The following is a 20,299-nucleotide window of genomic DNA, read 5'->3' as shown; positions in this document are numbered from 1 at the left end:
ATATAGGCTAGATATCAGGAAAACATTTTTCATAGTCAGAGTAGTTCAGCAGTGGAATAGGCTGCCTAAGGAGGTGGTGAGCTCCCCCTCACTGGCAGTCTTCAAGCAAAGGTTGGATACACACTTTTCTTGGATGCTTTAGTACGCTTAGGGCTGATCCTGCATTGAGCAGGGGGTTGGACTAGATGGCCTGTATGGCCCCTTCCAACTCTATGATTCTATGATTCTATGATAATATTTTCTTGCATTATTACAACCCCACCACAATAATCCCTCTTTTCAACCTTTAATTTCCAACACTTATCTTGCATTTTTTAAATCCCATTTTGCAATACTTGCTGGGGTAAGGTGCCGTCAGTACAGCATTTTATAGTGGTTTTCCTTAATTGCATAACAAGGATTAAATCTCATATCTCACATCCACAATCTTTCCTAAATTTGGTGCAATGTTAGGATTGCGGACTTCTAATCTGGCATGCCGGTTTCGATTCTGTACTCCCCTACATTCAGCCAGCTGGGTGACGTTGGGCTTGCCACAGCACTGATAAAGCTGTTCTGACCAAGCAGTGATATCAGCCTCACCCACCTCAAAGGGTGTATGTTGTGAGGAGAGGAAAGGGAAGGCAACTGTAAGCCACTTTGGCCTTCTTTGGGTAGAGAAAAGTGGCATATAAGAACCAGCTCTTTGTCTTAATTGAGTGACCTATGTCCTTAACCCATTGAATTATCACTTCCTTAACGCTCTCTTCTTCCATGAACCATTTATTCAATTTAGAAATCTCTCAACCCTCTTAATCTAGTATTTCTTTCTGAAATCTGGACTTCTGAGGGGCAAATCCCTTTTCTTTATGGACCTTAAAATGGTCATTAATCTGAAGATATAAAAACCAATCAATTAATTTTCCCTGAAGTCTTCTCTAGATCATAATTTAAAATTCCTTCCTTCTGTATAAATCCAATCTTTATACGTAGGCCAATCTGATTTACCACTTTTTCCTGAACTCCTAAGCATTTCTTCTGGTGACAACCATATTGGTGTAGATTGTTCTTTGTAGTTTTTCCATACCATAATTAAATTTCTCCTAATACAATGTTCTTTAAATTCCCTATGGATTCTATCCTTGTCATGCCAAATATATGCCAACTAAGTCATTTGTAGAAACCTTCTAAGTCTAATAGCTTTTTGTTCTTCAGATGAATTCAATCTTCATCCAAGTCAATGAAGCAGCTTCATAATAAATTTGAAAATCAGGGAATGATTTTGCTTTGGATCCATTACCAATTTAAACCTAATCCTGGGTTTTTCCCATTCCATATAAACCACTGAATCTTTCTGCCATAGTTTAAAATATTTTTTTGGAATTGCTATTGGTAATGTCAGGAAGAGGAATATTAACTTGAGAAGCACATTCACTCAGATAAATTTCCAAATCTTCCCTAAAAGTTTCAACAACAGGTTCATTGTAATATATAATAATAATATAATACCACGTTTACATAAGTATAGTTAAAATTATATAAAGGTATTAAAGTTAAAAGACAATTCTTAAAATATCAGTTATATTCAAAACGACTTTGGTTTATATATATCAGCTAGAATTATATGTTGTAAAATCATTTAGTATGTATTTTTCACTGTATCTAAGGTGTTTCACATTACACGTTAACTTATAACTTATAACAGTTACCATGTGGCAAAATGTCTCTGAGAAGGATTAGTACCAGGTAGAACTGCTTTTTTTTCTTTTTTGGGGTGTGTGGTCTTTATATGTGTATAATAAAACTTTTTTAAAAAAGAAAAAAACTTTTGTTGACTTAACACATTTTTAGATGTTACTATGGACTAGACGTTCTCTCAGATTGTTAGTTAACCTAAAAGCAATCATCACACAAAGGAATATTCTCAAGCAAATACCAATTTTGACAGATCCAGTCACAAGTGGTTTTCTCTTTGGTCAGGTGTAATTTCTCCCAATCTGATGCCAATCATTTTGATAAGCAGACTTGAGTATGCAATTTGGATAAAGCCTACAAGCTAAATTGTACCTAAGAAAATCCCCTTTTAAATTTTTTCAGCAGTTTCTTCTGACTAATGAGTCAATTGGCTGAATGATAAAGTATTTCATGATCATGGTGTCTCCCCTGCCAGACCATCCAACTGGCTTCATTAGCTTGGCTTCGTACCACTAATTTCTGGCTTCATCTGAACTTTAGAGCCCAAGAAGGGAGCCTGTCTCATATTATCTGATAATTTTTATCACCCTGGTTCATGATGATAAACAACAAACTAAAGTCTATATGCCTGTTTGGTGTAGTGGTTAGGAGTGTGGACTTCTAATCTGGCGTGCCAGGTTCGATTCTGCACTCCCCCACATGCAACCAGCTGGGTGACCTTGGGCTCGCCACGGCACTGATAAAGCTGTTCTGACCAAGCAGTAATATCAGGGCTCTCTCAGCCTCACCCACCCCACAGGGTGTCTGTTGTGGGGAGAGGAATGGGAAGGCAACTGTAAGCTGCTTTGAGCCTCCTTCGGGTAGGGAAAAGCGGCATATAAGAACCAACTCTTCTTCTTCTTCTTCTTCTTCTTTATTGAGCTGTTGGAAAACCTTGAATTGATATACCTGGTTTCACTTTTTAATGAGGTATGATACAATGCCATATTGTTAATATGATTATATTGAAGCATGTATTTACTTCAAGCAAGCCTGCTGGTACCTTTGATGGATTGCAGAAATATTGTATACTGGTGTGGAAGAAAATTCTAAATTCACATTAAGCAAATGTAGAGGTCATCAACATATGGGAGGACTGGTTCTCATCAATCTAGCTGTAAAAATTATCCCCAAACCAATTTCCCTTCACAACTTCAGTGGGCAGAAGAATAGGATGAAAATAATTCCTCACTCCTATGTCTCTGTGTGTCATTCAGTAGCCTTTAAAATGGGAAGACCAAACAATTAATTGTACTGTGCTAAAAATTACAGCCATAATATGGGTATTTTAAAAAGGTTGGACAAGGGATATTTTTGAGGTGTGGGTAAAATCTTGCCACCATGTTCTGACAGTTTGTCCTCACTTGCAACTACTTTAGATCTGGTGATGCTTCATTCCTTCAGATTAATGGAATATCCATGGGCACTTACATAGTATCACAATATGCCAACATTTTTCTGGCTGAACTTGAGCAGTGCTTCCTTAGTTTTCATCCATTAACACCCTTCTTAAAGACTCATTGATTACCTACTCTCCATATGGGAAAGATGCACTGAAGAAATTTCACCAGGTCATCAGCAACTGCTGTCAGCCCAACTTGATCATAAACTAGTCCATACAAGAAGTACATTTTCTAGACATATAACTGCATACTGAAGGCATAAAACCCACCTTATATCTGGCATATTTTGTAGCAGGCTATCCTTTAGTATCATTCTGGCTTTGTTGATCTATGTTCTTACATCATCAGGTGGGTGTTGTAATTCCAAAAAAATATATTTGTTGTCGTTCCTGCTGGTAAGACTCTCAGTTTGAGCAATCAGAACATGAGATTCCAAAATTTTAGTTCATTAACAGTTTCAGAGCAGTGGACTTCCTCATGGGATTCTTATATCACTACAGACACTAGTTTTCAGCTCGTATTCTTTTTTGCTCTAATCAGGCTGATAGCAATACATATACTACTTATGCATTCTGAGGTCCTTTTTCATGCTCCACCTTATGATTGGAATAATGATTTCCATTTCAACTTGTATCTGAGAAAGAGAGCTTTAACTCTCAAAACCTTTTACCCGGAAACTCTAATCAGTTTCTAAGGTGATACTGCATTCTGATTCTTCAAATGAGTTAGCCTCCTTGGGTATTTTTACTTATGAGCTAGCAATATATCTGTAGCGTATCATAGGTTTCAAATACCAAGGGAGGAATATCATAAATAATCATGCAGCAGCTACTTGCAAAGACTTTCTGCTGAGGTAATCACTGAGTGAGGAACAAGTGCTGACAACATTGATATTCAAGAATGGAGGCACTCTGTGTTATAGTAAATCAAATTTTGCAATATATATTCACTTTTGTGCTTAAGTATTGTGCATTAGATAAGTAACACAAAACCCAGCCTTTTATGCTGAACTTTATGTTCTTAAAACATTTCATTTAAAGCACATTCAATTATATATAATAAAAATATCAAAACATTTTTTCCAAAGCAATTTAAATATAACTCTGCTTGTTAAACACTGTTCAAATCTGCTTTACTGCATAAAACTAGAAGAATCAAATATTCCTCTAGGCTCAAATCTCAAACCACTTTATATTCAACATTTTTTTAAAAAATCTTAAATCAGGATTAGTGTACATTTTCCTTCTTTGGGTATTTTAATATGCTAGTAGTATTCCTCTATGCACATAGAAGTGTTTTACAATAGAATTATAAACCACCTAAGCAGAAGAAGATAAATGTATTGGCCATCACTTTTCCCCACCTATTTTCTGGATCATTATGAACCATGGTGCCATGCATAGGTAAGAAAAGTATTTTTTTCCTACTGTTCATTTAAAATATTTAAGTAAGTAATTAACTACTTAGTAATTAAGTAACCATCTGTTTGGAATGTGTAGGTAAGGCAGCTTGATTTTGTCAGAATTAAGATTTGTTAACAGTTTATCCAGTCTTTACTTTGTGATAATTATACGGAGAAATAATCAGTCAGATCCATGACAGGTAATACTGTGTGCTTCAGGAAAGGCCTCCATTGCCCTTGGTGCCATCTCCCAGTTTTCTCCAATAAAGGCATGAAATTACCTTTTTCCACCAGTAGCACACCATACTGGTAGCTATAGTCCTCCATGCAAGCTGCCATGTTAGCTGCCCCCATAGCCAAAACAAATACATGCCTTCCAACCCAATATTTTCAATGGGTTGTATTCAATAGCTTTTTTTGTACAAAAGGATCTATGTTACTTTGCATGCAAGATAACAGTTTTCTTTGCCATTGCCCAGCACATTGGCACTCAAATCAAAGTGGGCTGTAGCAGGAAGGAGCTATGATGACAATCAATTCTGTAAGCAGTGTTTGGTTCCAAGTTCTTCGGATACACATAAGTATTTACTGTGTTGAATATATTTCCTTTCAATCCTTGTCCCTAGCTGAGTTTTATGAGTAATTATGAATAACTTACACATTTAACAACTACTGACACTTATAATGTTCAATATTATATCTTCTGAACATGGGCAAGTTCTTTAAAGCAGGGATACAAGGAAACAGGGACGTGTTTTTTTTAATTAAGTTAACCACTGAAAGCTTCATAAAAACATTGTATAAAGATGTAGTAATATTTGTATACATATTACCTTCTGTATGCTTTTATATTACTATTTACAGATCACACAAAGTATTGTGTCCTAGAATGATCTTAATGTTTTGACTTAATATTATCCACAATTCCATTGACAGTAAGGCCATGGAGAGATTAGTTTGTCTAGTGATGTGCCTCACCAGGGATTAACTCAGGGATACAATCAGGGTTTGATCTGAACATTTCTGCTATGAATATTATAAATTAAAATGTTACCTTGTTTAACCTCAAAACTCATTTGGCTGAAAGTCATAAGCCTATCATAGTTGTAAGTCTATCATCTTTAGATCTCCATCTAATGTTATCCCCATACACCAATAATGACTAGCTGTGTTTTAAAATGTGTAGATAAGCTGTTAGAGCCTCTTGTGGCGCAGAGTGGTAAGGCAGCAGACATGCAGTCTGAAAGCTCTGCCCATGAGGCTGGGAGTTTAATCCCAGTAGCCGGCTCAAGGTTGACTCAGTCTTCCATCCTTCCGAGGTCGGTAAAATGAGTACCCAGCTTGCTTGCTGGGGGGTAAACGGTAATGACTGGGTAAGGCACTGTATTGAGTCTGTCAAGAAAACGATAGAGGGCGTCACCCTAAGGGTCAGATATGACTCAGTGCTTGCACAGGGGATACCTTTACCTTTACTTTATGGTGTCTGAGGGAAATCATGTTCAAATGCACTAATCCTCTAAATTCCAGGATCAGGAGATAACATCAAAGGAAGAAGGGTTTAGATAAACATATGAAGTAGAGTTCTATTAGTAGCTATTAGTTAACAGGTATAGATGGAGCACTATGTCTGGGGTAATGTTGCTCTATATTCTTGGTGCTTGGGGGTCACCAGTGATTGGATTACTGGAATTTTGACCAAACAGGTAGACCTCCTAATGACACTTGTTTTGGCCTCTATGTTACACACTGTTGGACTGGATAGGCTATTGGCCTGATCCAACATGGCTCCTCTTATGTTCTATATTCTTAAGCCCTAGGCCTGTATGTTCCTTTGTTGGCTGTCCAGAGGAACTGATTGGCCACTGTGTGATGCAGGATGCTGGACTAGATGGACTGTTGGTCTGATCCAGCAGGGCTCTTTTTATGTTCTTATAATCACATCAAAATAATAGTTTATTCATGGTTAATCAGTGCTTGTAAACTCCTTGCATTTTAAATTTACAGCTAGTGTTCATTAGGAAACTTCAGTTTTGCCAGTAATATGGCTTTGCATTATATAACACTGCAATGGATAAGTATTGTGGGCATACTGTGAAAAGTTAGCTATAATTCCCATCTGGGGGTGGTGGCGGCGGCACAGGCGGTGTGGCGACGGTGGCGGCGGCGCAGTTGCGGTGTGGTGACGGTGGCGGCGGTGCAGTTGTGGTGCAGTGGTGGCAGCAGCCATCTCCCTCCCTCCTTTTCCTAGGACCTTGGCAGCCTCGCTGGGCAGCAGGAGGCTCTGTGCACAGCACCTTTCTCCACCCTTCCTTCTGCCCTTCCTTCCAGGTGCGGCAAGGGCGGCATGCAGGGAGTAAGGGAAGGAGGGCAGCCGCCTCCCTCCTACCTCCCTTCCTCCTACCATTTCCAAGGACCTTGGCGGCCGTGCCAGGAGGCTCTGCGCGCAGCGCATCCTTCCACCCCACGTGCAGAGTTCTTGCCCAGCCTGCCCTCCCCTTTCTCCTCGCAGGCCACCTTCGCCGCACCCGGAAAGAAGAGCAGAAGGAAGGGTGGCCATGGGGAAATGAATGGGTGCGGGCCCAGAGGACGGTGCAGGACAAATTGGCAACTGTCCGTGATGCGGGGCATTTGGGGGGAAGCCGGGACCATCATTTGCGGGGCAGAAGGTCACGTTACTCTAAATGCTCTATCAACTCTTCTGTTTCAGTCTTCTTTGCATATCAAACATCTGTTTCAGCCTTCTTTGCTAACATGATTAATATCCTGAACCCTCACAGGGTTTATCAGACATCTTTCGCACTAAGACTAGTCTGTTGCCTGTTCAGTCACCTGTGGTGGTATTTATTTATATGGTCTTAGACCAGCATAGTAAAAAAAATGTACTATGACCAATGCATGGCAGCAGTTATTAAAGTAATAAGATAAGATAAATAAAATGGCAAAAATGATTAAAATAAAATGTTGGGTCACCCGTTGCTGACATGTTTTGCAAGTGATACCACACAATCTCTCTGTTAATAGCATATGCTGTGGGAATTCATTGGAGAGTAGAAGCGTGACATATTCAGAATTGGATGTCCTGGAAAACTGTTAATAATAGATGAAATAGTTCTGAAATGAACCAAGAAGGGGCAGCAGAGTAAAACATGCACCATGGCGTTCCTCTGATCCATGACAAACTCTTTCTGCAGAATCTTTTATCAGTATCCAGCACAACAGAGGGTAATGTTTGGAATGTGACTAGGGAAAAAGCTTTCCTATGGGAAGGGGTCTTGAGCCTGAGGAAGTAAGCAGCAGGGGATGCACAATATCTGCTTTTATCCAATGACGGGAAGGCTGGCGTACTCTCTAAGTCAATCTGTTGGTTTCAATTGCCCTAAGCCATGAAGAATCAAAGCCATTTCTGAGAATGTAACACAAGTTTATAATGTATCAAGAACTTGTTTTCATCAGCTAACACTGAAACAACAGCATTGGGTTGAAATTTTATATGACATTTCAGTGGACTTACTTGGTCTTTAGTTTTGAATACCATGGTTATAAAAAGCTATTATTGCTATACGGAATGTTGGGATTCCTTAAAATGGCACATGTGACGTTGTGCTTCCTTCCTTTCCCTCTTATTTCCTTGTATTTGTACTCTTTTGCAATGATCTTCCATTGTTTCATTTTGTTACACTCTCTGGCAGGCTCCATTGCTTTGAAAGTGTGAATCCAGCCCTAGGCCTATAGGTTAAGATTGCTAAGGGACTTGCTGGATCTGCTATTTCCTTTCTTCTTCTCATAAGTAATTATGAGCAATTTGTTCACTGTTATGAGTATAATAAAAGGTTCTATACTACACCATGATGAAGGGAAATTACATTTTATTGTAGTAGCTGTTTGAACAGTTTTCTCTAGTCTTCAGTGATTTTCTTGCCATATGCATCAACTTGCACACGTTTTCATGTTAGAAATTAGGGTAATTATTTTTAGGCATGGCTAAAGGATGAATGTGTAGTTCTTGACTTATATGAATAGGACATTATTAGCAATGCTAACATGGGATGAGACTGTGCATCTGTAAGTTACACATGTTCTGAAAATAAAATGTGCTATCAAATCATTACTATATGCCCTATAGGGCACATAGCAATGATTTGATAGCACATTTTATTTTTAGAACATGTGTCGCTTACAGATGCACAGTCAGATGCACAGAAGATGCTCTCAAGATATTTCAAAGGGCAAAATGGTAGTACATTTTATCCTTTACAGATACCAAAAATTTTACCCATTATATGTATGTTTACTTGGAATCAGGCCCAAACAAAATCAACTGATCTTCCAAGTAAACAGAATTGTAGAGCTGTTTGGGTTTTTGACTGCAAATGCTTACCTTATGTACCGTATTTGCCGGCATATAAGACGACTGGGCGTATAAGACAACCCCCCAATATTTCCACTCAAAATATAGAGTTTGTTACATTACATTACAGTACTATGGGCCACTATGGGCAGCTATGTCTATCCCAACTGAAGTGCACCCGGCGTATAGGACGACCCCCCCCCACTTGGAGGCATATTTTTCAGGGGGAAAAAGTAGTCTTATATGCCAGCAAATACTGTGGGCCTTTTTGCACGGGGATCTTTGTTGCAAATTGTTTGCGGAATGAAAAATCGCCATTTAAAATAGTGGAATTTGTCATTATGCATACCTGCCTTTGTAGTGGAATCAGTAGCGTTTTTTAGCGTTTCCCACAGGCTTCCGGTCTCGGCAGAAATCGCTAGAAAGGAAGCGCTATTGCCAAGCTCGTCCCGCCCCTGGCCGTCAAGCAGCCAATGGGCAGCCGTTAGCATGCTCCCAAACAGCCCCTTTCCCTTTAAGGAAGGTTTAAAAAAAAAAAAAACAGACCCATTGTAACGAATCTGGGTAGATTCATTGCAACGGAGAGACCCATCCAGCTGCCTGGGGTGTTTGAGCTGTCGTTTGATCGTATGATCGTTAACACGCTGCCTCAGAGTGAAAAAAAAAAATCCCCCCCCTTCTCACGGGCCCGATTTTCGGCTGAATGGAATGTGTGAAATGTGTGTGCTTAGTGACTGAAGGGGAGGGACTGAAGCCGGGAAGCCTCTGTTTGAGCTGTCATTTGATCGTGGCCACGCTGCCTCCGAGTGGGAAAAAAAATCCCCCCTCCCCCCCCTCACGGGCGCGATTTTCAGCCGAAACAGTGTGAAAAATAAAGGGAAAATACATCAGCAAACGGGCTTCTGCGGGCTTCTTGTGCTTAGTGACTGTAAACAGCTCTGAGGAGGGACTGCAACCTGGGAAGCCTCACTGGCTAAACGGAGGCTCGCCGGTGCGTTGATCTCCACTCGCTCGGGGGGGAAAAAATGGCGATCGCTTCGCCGGAAGTTTGGAGGACAGGCTCAGGAGGAGGGACTTTGAAGAAACCGCAACAATGTTAACGCACAGGTCTTTATCGCTATTGTTGCAGATTGGTTGCAGGAGTGTATCGCTTTCCGGAGGGTGAATCCACTTTTTGGGATTCCCCTGAAAGCGCTACAACGAAGCGCTTTTTGCGGGTCGGTTTCAGGAGTGTTGCAGATTGTCTACGACGTCGTGGGTTATTCCAAATTAGTAGCGTTTTCAATTAGCAACCATTGTGCTATTTTGAAGCCGTGCGAAATGGCCCTGTAAGTACTTTCCGTTAAGTATATATTCAGCACAGCTCAAAGAAGCAGCATTTTGCATGAATGGTTGCTGATAACTGTGGAGGAATGCCATTAGACCTAGAATTTACCCCCACCCCCAATAATTTAACCGTTGGTATATCAATCTTTCAGTGAGTTGGAACCTCCTGCAAACTCATAGCTGATAGGAAAGAAAGATGCTTGATGAATCAAGCATATTGTATTTTAGATACAAATGGCTCTAGTAGAAGATCAAAAGGTTTACCATTGTGCATCTTGTTAGAATATAACCTAAAGGGACTGGGATTGGTACAGGCTGATGGCGGGTTATTGATTTTTTCTTCTTAAGGCATGTGGATGAGAATGATGCCTAGTGGGGTGATTTTTTTAAGGGGAAATTATAAATACTCAGTATATGAGAATGAAAGGGCTTCTCCTCGTTCATTTTCTTTGGGTGGACACGAGCTCATTTACATCTTGTCTACATGGCTAGGGACAATGGACAGAAATCCCAGTTTTGAAATCTAAGGTAATGTTGGAGTTTTAAATGCTGCAACTTCAAAAGTTAATAAGGTATCCTAGCAACAACATCACTAGAAGAAGCATAGTGTTTAGGAAAAGAATGCTGCGTGCTGCTTGGATGTTTTCTTTGGATCATTGTTTAGTCTGATGTTTGAACAGATCATGTATACTCTTCATAATTTTGTATATTAAATATTCTTATATTTTGAATGGGTAAAGTCTGATTTCTATAAGCACACTGTGGTAAAGGGGAGTGGAAGTGCAGAAGCTTACTGAGTACAATAGCTCAAAAATGCAAAAGTACACCAGATCATCTCTATGTTTATTTATTTATTTCATATTTGGCTTTTATGTTGACTACTGTGAGCAAAATGGAAAACACAGTAACTAGACAGTCTTTCTAAACCACTGTGAAGATAAACTGTTAGATGTGCAAATCTCTCAAGTAGGGGATACTTGCAGATTTGTTGGTGCCAGTGGTTATTACCCATAAAGAATATCAGAAATAACAGGAAAGATTGACATCACCAAGAAGACAGGGGACAGCTGGAACCTGAGGGAACATGATGCTAGCAAGTCAATTCATTAAAAGAACCTTAAATGAAGTCAGTAGAAAATGTACGGCTTTCCATGTCCTGTCATCGGTCAGCGCTGCAGTTCCTGATTTCAATTCCTTTTTTTCTGTGAAAGCCTATAGCACATTAATGATTTTAAAACTTGGCACAAACACCTCCACCACCACCCCAAGTCATTGATTCATTCCACCCACATTGGAAAATACATTTTCAATGCACTTTAGATTTTCCTGTTTGACACAGCTACAAAAGTTCTTTGAAAGTTCATTATGCAACGTGTGCATAATTGGCTATTGTGCTTTCTCTGTTTAAAAATATTTTTCATCCTTTTAAACATAGAATTTGCTAGATTCTGGAGATTTTTGGTGCGGGAATCACTAGGGCATGAAATTGGGGTCACTGTGAGGGTGCTTCTTTATCTGGATATATTGGAGTTGAAAAATATTGGTATTCCAAGTGTACCAGGTTCCAAATATTCTTTATATGAGTCCATATTTTTCTACTCCGTTATTTGCTATGGTGTATTTTTGGGGGTTAAAAGTATTGGCACTAAAACTGCAGAAGAACTGCTGGTGCCTGTCCTTTAAATCCCCCCCCCCCCAAATTAAGTTAATTGGTCCACGGGGTTCAATACTGCAGTCCTCTGAACAAGGTGCCTCCAGCCATCCATTGTTTCCAATGAAGGAACAAAACCCTGCAAAAATGTAAAACTCAAATGTCTCTAGGAACACAACTGAGCCTATTTATGAATCCAACAAAAGTATCCAGAACAATTGTACTCTATGTTAACAACTATAAATAATCAAGTAAAAGCAAAATAAAAATTGTTCATATTAGCTTATCCAGCATTATTAAGGTCTAGCAATATAGTCCATGGTGCTACAAACAACAACAAACAAGCACCAAACTCTCTAAAACTGTTGATGCTCAAGAAGGTGGACACATAACCAAAGAAATTAATTAATCCTTCCCTAAATATGTAGCCCAATGCTATCTAACCATTCTTTCAAGGATCTTAGAACAGGATGCATTGTTCTACCTCCCCTCATAACCTCCCCCCCCCTTATGTGTGTTAGGCTGAAAGAGGAAAAGCAAGAGTGAGCAACTGGGCCAAGGCCTCTCAGACAGCTTCAGAACAAAAATACCAAATTGGAGTGCATTTGTGCATTGTGTTTGTGCATTCATAACAGTGTATACCAAATTGGAACTGGACCATCAGGTCTGTTGGTTCTGCCAGTCTCTACAATGTGTAGCTGGCCAACATATAACAAAATATGTATGGGCTTCAGAATGCAATATAAAACACTCCTGGCTGAGCCAATGTTAGATGCAGTTACTCAAGGTCTTTTGCTCCTCCTCCTTCTCTCTGCCTGGCCACAATAATTACTCTAGATGAAGTCTGTGAGTGACCAGGGTCGCCAGATTGGTGATTGCGGCGGTGGCAGCCGGCAGCAGTGGTGGGCAAAGGCAGCGGTAGCAGGGGGCCAGCGGTGGCCAGCGGCAGTGGGAGGCGGCAGGGAATGGTGCTGCTGCTGCCTGCTGCTGGTGCATCCTGTCTGCCTGCGCCACGCCACTGACAAGCCTCGTCCTCGGGCCAGCCTCTCTGGAGCCCCTTCCTTGCTCGCTTCACCCTCACACCCACCTGCCATCTGCCCCCCCCCCCACAGCTGCTCCGATGGGCACCCTGTTGATCTGAAGCAGCCGAATGGTGGCACTGGCAGCAGTAGCAGGCAGTGGTGGGGAGCAGCAGGAGGCAGCGGGGAATGGTGCCTCGATAGTTGTGATCTGGTGATCTGGGTGCAATCCCAACTGGCTGGTGTCCAACTATCATTAAGTCTGCTGTACATTGTACTTTTTGAAGCTGGAAAGGGATAGAATTGACACTTGTGACTGGCATGGCATCTTGAGGCTCAAAGGAGTGGACATATCCACCTTAGAAGATGAAATTTTGGGAGTTTTTGAAAAATTGATGCAGAACCTCTGCTTATGCCAATAAATATTAGAATAGCTGTACTACTGGTAGATCAGATAAGGACTATATTTGAAAACTTTAGCACCTAACACTATGACAAATAAAGTTCATCAACAGATCATTCATGGAAGGTCCCATGAGTTCATTTTTGCTTTCATTTAGCTTGTCTTCATTTTAGGCTAAGTAACGTGTCATTTTATATGTTTTGTTAAACAGATTAAAGGCAAATGAGCTCAAGGGAAGCATTTTGCTTGAATTGCTACCAATCTTTATTATTGAAAAGGGAATACTGTGCAATGTAATGTCAGCTTTTATGTTTTCTTTTCCTTTTAATCATTAAATCTAATGCAATAAGCAACTGCTGAAAAAAGACATGTATTTTGTGGGCTATAATTTCTGTATGTTTCTTTGTGAACTAGCAGCCTTACATAAATATTTTCTGTAACTAGCTGTGCAATCTTAATATATTTTTCAGCTTTCTAAGTTCATTGAAGTCGGGAGACTTGGAAATTTGTAACTGTCCAGGGTTGGTCCACAAGCATATAAAAGCATCAGTTTGCAACTACTACTAAACAATAATTACTTCTCAAATTATTAACAAATAATAATAAATATTAAGCAGCATCAAGTTGCAATGAATTTATGGCTTCTTATCATGGGGTCTTCAAGGCAGCAGATGGGTAGAGATATTTTTCCATTGCCTTCCTCTGCATAACAGTGTGGTCTTCCATGAAGGTCTCTCATCCAAACACTAACTGTGGTCAACCTTGTTTACCTTCCAAGATCTCATGAGCTTGGGCTATGCTGGACTATTCAGGCTGCCTTCCCAGGTATTTGGGATTTAAAAATAACTTTCTAACTGCAAATATTTAAGGATATGAACATTCACTGGCAGAAAGAGATCACAAGCGCAGGTCATTCTTCAAGACAAACATTGTAGACATCTATGGTAACTCCGTCATTCTCCCAGGTAGTTAAATACTACTTGGAAGGTCACAGCCTTGTCAAATCTGTAGAGACTTGTTGACCAATTATTCCTTTAGCTGCTAGAGTAGACCATACTGACCATACTGCTTATCTAACCTTTTTACCACCTACAATTCCCATTGCACACACTATGAATGCCAGTTGCTATGCATCAAAATCTTTCATATAGCATGATACTTTTAATTCCAAACATTTTCTGTGGTTCCTCTGAATTAAAATTACCTATCTGACTGAGAAATAGTATGCTTTGTCTCTTATTTAGAATAATAAAGAGCTGTATTATAGAATGATAGAATCATAGAGTTTGAAGTAACCATACTGGCCATCTAGTCTAACCCCCATCTCAATGCAGGATCAGCCTAAAACATTTATGATAAGTATCCAGCTGCTACTTAGACTACCAGTGAGGGGGAACTCACCACCTCCTTAGGCAGTCTATTCCACTGCTGATCTCTCATTGACAATTTATGCACTGGGAACTTCAGTGCCCCAGCTCCCATGCAGGAGCACAAATTGGAGGGGGATGAGTTGCACCAAGCCAAATGCTCCCCCATGTGGGTGCAGGAAGAGGTGAGGCAACCTGCCATGACTAAAACTCCAGCCTGCAGCCTGGCATGAAACCTCCATTACATAAACTGTCATTGTGACCCCCCCCCCCCAATATCCAGATGGTACCATTCTAGACATAGTTTAAAGTCATTACTGCAGGTCCTATCCTCTGCTGCCAACAAAAATCATCCCTGCTCTGCTCTAAATGACAACCCCGTGGTAGCAAATTCCATCTGTGCCCTCTTCCTCTCTCCCCCTCTAGAGATTGTGGTTATTGTTAGAGCTGGGGCAAGTTTGTTGCCGTATCTTAAAGGGTTTTATATATGTAACTTGATTTTATTACTGTTTTCAGGGGATTTTTATTGGGGTTTTATTAGATGATGATGATTGTGACCTACTATGAGCCTGGAGCGGCAGGCAATAAATTGAACAAACAAACAAACAAACAAGCAACCCTTCCAAGTATTCAAGTTACCAAGTTGTTCTTCTGCATGAAGATCCTGATCAAAGACATACTCTGGGAGTTTTATGCTCAGACATTACTTTTCAGGCATGAGCCCCAATTCAGATTGGGGCTGTACTATTTTTCCAAGAGAGGGATCTCTCTTCCAGAAAACATATATGTTATCTGTTAGTACATTTTATATCTCTATCCTGGCAAACAGCTTTACCCTAGGGCCATCTGAATTTGAGAAAACAACAGGGAAAGACTTAATTTCTTCAAGTGTTCCATGTGTCCCAGTCTGAATTGCACCTGTGCATATCTGGAAATTAAATTCTGAGCTCAGAAATGTCAGACCATGATTATTGACAGGACCCATAGGAGACTTGAGAAGGAAACATGGACTTTTTCTTTATTGTATGAACTTGTCCTGAGTTTCAAATAAAGTCAATTTTAGTGATTTTGAGCCCTTGAAGAACAATATAATAAACTAGAAAATAAGCCCGCTGTCGAAGAAATATAGCGGGCCCTAGCAGAGGGGGGGAGAACAGACTGTGGGGAAGGAAGGAAGGAAGGAAGAAAGGAAGAAGAGGAAAGGAAGAAGGGGAGGGAGAAAAAAGGGCAAGGGGTGGTTGAAGGGATGGGTAGAAGGGAGAAAGAAAGGAAGTAAAGGAGAGAGACAGGAAGCAAGTAAGACGGAAAGACAGAGAGACAGGAAGGAGATGGAGAAATGGAGGAAGTCAGGAAGTAAGAAGGAAGGAAGGAAGGAAGGCAGAGAGGTGGGTGAAAGGGGAGGGGACAGGGGGCGTAGGTTGGGGGAGAATGGGGGGCGAATCGGGAGGGGGAGGTGGGGAGTAAAGAGGGGGTAGAGAGGAGTGTGTGCTTGGATGTGTGGAGTGGGGGAGAGGAAGTCAGGAAGTAAGAAGGAAGAAAGGAAGGCAGACAGAGAGGTAGGTGAAAGGGCAGGGGCCAGTGTGTGTGTGAAGGTTGGGGGGGAATCGTGGGGAGGAATCGCGGGCGGCGAATGGGGATGGGGAGGTGGCGAGGGAAGAAGGGGTAGAGAGGAGTGTGTGCGTGGATGTGTTTGGTGGGGAAAGGGGTGGCAGAGCGCGGTCGGTGGGTGGCTGTGTGTGTGTGTGTGTCTGTGTTCGCTGGGAAGTGGCGGCGGGGCAAGGGGGCGGCTATGGGGGTTTGGGTGGTGAGGCTGTGTGTGTGTGTTTGTGTGTGTGTGGGTGCGGGGAAGCGGCGGTGGGGAATGGCCATCGGGAAGGGACCCCAGGTGGGAAAGGAGTAGGGATGGGGTGTCTCCCCCGGGCGGCGGTCATTTGATGGGCAGGGAGTCCCCGGCAGCCGCGCTCTGCGCGACTGCCGGGGGCTCCCTCGGGCAGCGGCATGCGTGCACGGGGCTGAGGGAGGCCCATGGGCTGGGCGTCCGCCTTCCCGTGCGCCGTGAGGGAGGCCGTGGCGGCGGGCGCGGGCTGGGATGGCGGCGGCGGCGGTGCCGGAGGCGGGCGGGGCGGCGGCGGCGCGGGCACGTCGGGTGGCGCTGTGGGGCCGGGCGCGGGGCCTGTGCTGGCGTCTGCGGGCGCTGCAGGCGCAGCAGGTGGGTCTGACGCGCGGCGTGGGGCGGCCCCCGCTGGGCTCGGCAGTGCTGGGCTCGGAGCTCCGCCGCTTGGCCGCCAGTGCCTCCGCCCGCCTTCGTGCCACCCGGCGCGCCTGCGACTTCAACGCCACCGACAGTGCCTCCCCGCCCGCCTCTGCGCGGCTGCCGGGGGGTACCTTGCGGCTGGGCTGACGCGTCGGAGGCGCTTTGCGCCTCCGACGCGTCAGCCCGGCGGGAAAGGGAGCAACTGCGAGCTGCGCTGCGCGCGGCTCGCAGTTGCTGGGGCTGGGAATCGGAGGGACCCATCGGCAGGCGCTGCGCGCCTGCCGATGGGTCCCTCCGAATGTCTGTCCCGGGGAAGGGTCCAATCCGGACCCTTCCTCATCACGGACAAATCCCACCTTAGAACCCCTTAACCATTTATTTCGTCCGTGGCGCCCGCGGCGCCACGGGCGGTTTAAAGATAATTGTGACAGTCTCCCTCTCAAAGTTATATAGAACACATACCTGCTCTGGAGTTGTTTGGTCCCTCCCAGCCACCCAGCCACCCACTCTCACACAGATTCCTCCCCCCATCTCCACTTACCTGCTCCCTCCATCCCTGTAGCCCTCTTGACCTCCTCCTTGATCCCTCCCTCCTTCCTCTCAGACTTTGACACACAGACACTCCTTCTGTGATATGCATTTGGATAATAACTGATCAAAGTTCTAACTAATCCACATGAAGCTTTAACTGTTGAAACCTAACTGACTAGACCATTTTTTCATGTGATGTTATATATGCAGTTTCACTGTGATTTCTGTTTTCATTAATACATGCTTATCTTTAATTTAAAGGGAAAGCAAATTATTATAGAACATGACTCAGTAGATACATGCTTGATAGGCATGTCATTCAACCAGAGCACTTAGCTCATGTTCAGGCTTCACGGTGTCATTCCTGATTGGCATTGACATGCACATCCCCCCCCCCCCAATACCTATTGTATTTTACAGTCACTGGATTGGGAAGGCTTTTCCTTCTACATTATCAGGAACAGTGTTTGCTGAAGCAATTCTGGCTATTAGGTGTGAGTAAATCAGCATTCAGTGGCATGTGTCCTACCTGGCCTAATGGACTTCCTGGACCCTCAGGAGCATTTCTCCAATTTATGTGGTGTTTTCTGTTGGAAAAGGACCACAAATTGGTGAAGGCTTCTTAGACTAGAGGAAGTCTTCAACCTTTGCATAATGGAATGGAAGGATGTATATATTTAACAGTGTAACAAAAGACTGCCTGGTCAAATCCTGCTGCCCTCTCCCCCAAACAATACATCATGATTGGTGTCATCATACCATGAATCAAGGGTTTGTTTCTATACTCTCTTAGGAGGACAAACCACTTGGACAAGAAAGCCAGAAGTCAGTGTCCTTATATTCTATTTCCCAAGTCTTGTAGTTAGCAGCAATCCTTTCTTGCATACAGAGCTATTGGGCATTTATCAGAGTACAAAAAAAAAGAACATGCATAGGATCAGGGCAAGATAAGAGAAGGATGAGTTATCTCTCTTGGGGTAAAAGCAGCAATCTGGGTGGCTTTTCACTTTTTTGGGGGTAGAGACTGTCGAGATTGCTATGCATTTACCCGTGGAACATATGGGTGAAAGAACGTAAACCTTGACCTTTCCATGCCTTAGCTCTCTTAGTAAAACATTACATTTTCTTCCAAATTCTCTCTTCGTTGAATAGTGAGAAACAAATTCAGGTATCAAAGAATGGAAGAAAAATCCTGAAATGGATTGTTAGCATAGGCTTTAGGTAGGTGTACAGTTTCATCCATATTTGCATAACAATCCTAGTAGCAGGAAAAGAGACACACCGAAGAGGGGGGGAAATGATCCCATAGTCTTAATGTATGTGCTTTGCAAATACAATTGTAAATACAGTTGTAATGGATTATAATCCTGGGATTTTTTTGTCTTCTGTGACTGAAATTTTGTAAGGATATCACTATTCTCTGATAGAATCCTTAGAAATTTATCCCCATAGGGGAGAGTTTGTTTTGAAATTGTGATATATTTATTTTCTTTTCCCATTTCTCTGAGCATTTCCCCCCTTTAATGCAGCATAATTCAATTCCATCATTTTCTAAATCAAACACAGTTTTGTTTCCATAGTTATATTTAGTTGAACATTATTTACTGTTAAATTTGCTATTGTCATGGCATTTATATTTCATAATATGAAAAAGATAAATGGCCAAATTTGCTTTATAAATACCCTGGTATAAACATTCAGAGTACCTTACATAGTTCAATGCTACATGCATCTCTTTGTGAGATAGTTCAGTGATCTTTTTAATGTGATTGGTAAGGATAACAGTAATATACTATGTTGATGGAAAAGAGTAACTGACACCATCTTTTTTCCAGGTGGGGATAAAAAGTAACTGGTTTCCTGGCCCTTGAGAATCTTGTTAACAGTTTGACTGACAGAATGTTGGCACCATCTTTGGAGGGATCAGTTGACCTCAACTGAAGGTAAGGAAATTTCACAAATGTAAAGCAATATCTCAATATTTAATTTACAATTTATTTGGTCTTCACTTGCAAACATAAAGATGAAATACAGTTTGTAATGCAATAAAAATGGAGTCATTAGCTCCCTTTTAAAATGAGAAAGGCATAATTTAAATGAAGAACTGTCTGTGGTTCAGAAATCCTGTTTCATAAAATATGGAAATTTATCTTTACTGAATTACAGGTATGTATGAAGCCAAGCATTCACTTTCTGAACATTCTGGTCAAAAGCATTCCTAGCATTAATTGATCCAAGTCAACTACAGAGCTGTATGGTTGAATATGATTTGAATGGCTCCTTGATTCCTGTTTAATGCTATGATTTCTACACTACCTGTTGCCTTTGTCTTGGCCAGATAAAATATCTGGAATCCCAGGGTCTCTCTTTCCTTATTAGAAGTAGAAATTAAGCATACATTGTGAATAATAATACAACATTCAAATACAACATTCATAGTACCATTCAAATGAAATGAAGAAGTATTCCCCACATTGGGAATGAAACTGTGCAAAGGGGTAAAAAAAAACAACCCCTGATTGTTGGCCAGTTGTGTATGCTCAAATAGAAGATACTGCATTTGGAAATAAAATATTTAAATATAAAAGTCTGGATGAACTTCTGCTCCTTTCTAAAATTCTAAAGACCTTGGACAGAAGCTAGGAGTAGATTTAATTGAATTTAAAGGCTTCTGGCTGATATCCCAATATGTGTGGAAGCGTGTTTGAATGAGAACACCACAAGTAAATCCATGATCAAACACTGGTAATCTGTTGTTTGAAACTATAATGTTAGAGAACATTTCAAGTAATAAAGGCCCTTAGTTTGATCCAGAGTCTTGGAAATAGTTGCAACAGAATGGAACTCTCATGTGCATTGTATCAAATCCATTATGTTCTCAG

General features: G+C 41.7%; 1 protein-coding gene across 41 annotated transcripts in view; it reads left to right on the top strand.

Moving 5' to 3' along the window:
- Positions 1-20,299, top strand: part of PTPRD (protein tyrosine phosphatase receptor type D) — a 1,533,354-nt gene that overhangs the window by 338,368 nt on the left and 1,174,687 nt on the right. For all 41 annotated transcript variants that reach the window (XM_077344981.1, XM_077344985.1, XM_077344991.1 and 38 more), the window contains one exon: positions 19,253-19,360. The gene's annotated coding sequence lies outside the window, so the exon portion shown is untranslated. The remainder of the gene's footprint in view (positions 1-19,252; positions 19,361-20,299) is intronic.

Source organism: Paroedura picta, chromosome 7, assembly GCF_049243985.1.
Source record: "Paroedura picta isolate Pp20150507F chromosome 7, Ppicta_v3.0, whole genome shotgun sequence".
Taxonomy (NCBI): Eukaryota; Metazoa; Chordata; class Lepidosauria; order Squamata; family Gekkonidae; genus Paroedura; species Paroedura picta.
Note: the sequence above shows the minus strand (reverse complement) of the source record. Positions and strands in the feature narration are given on the sequence as shown.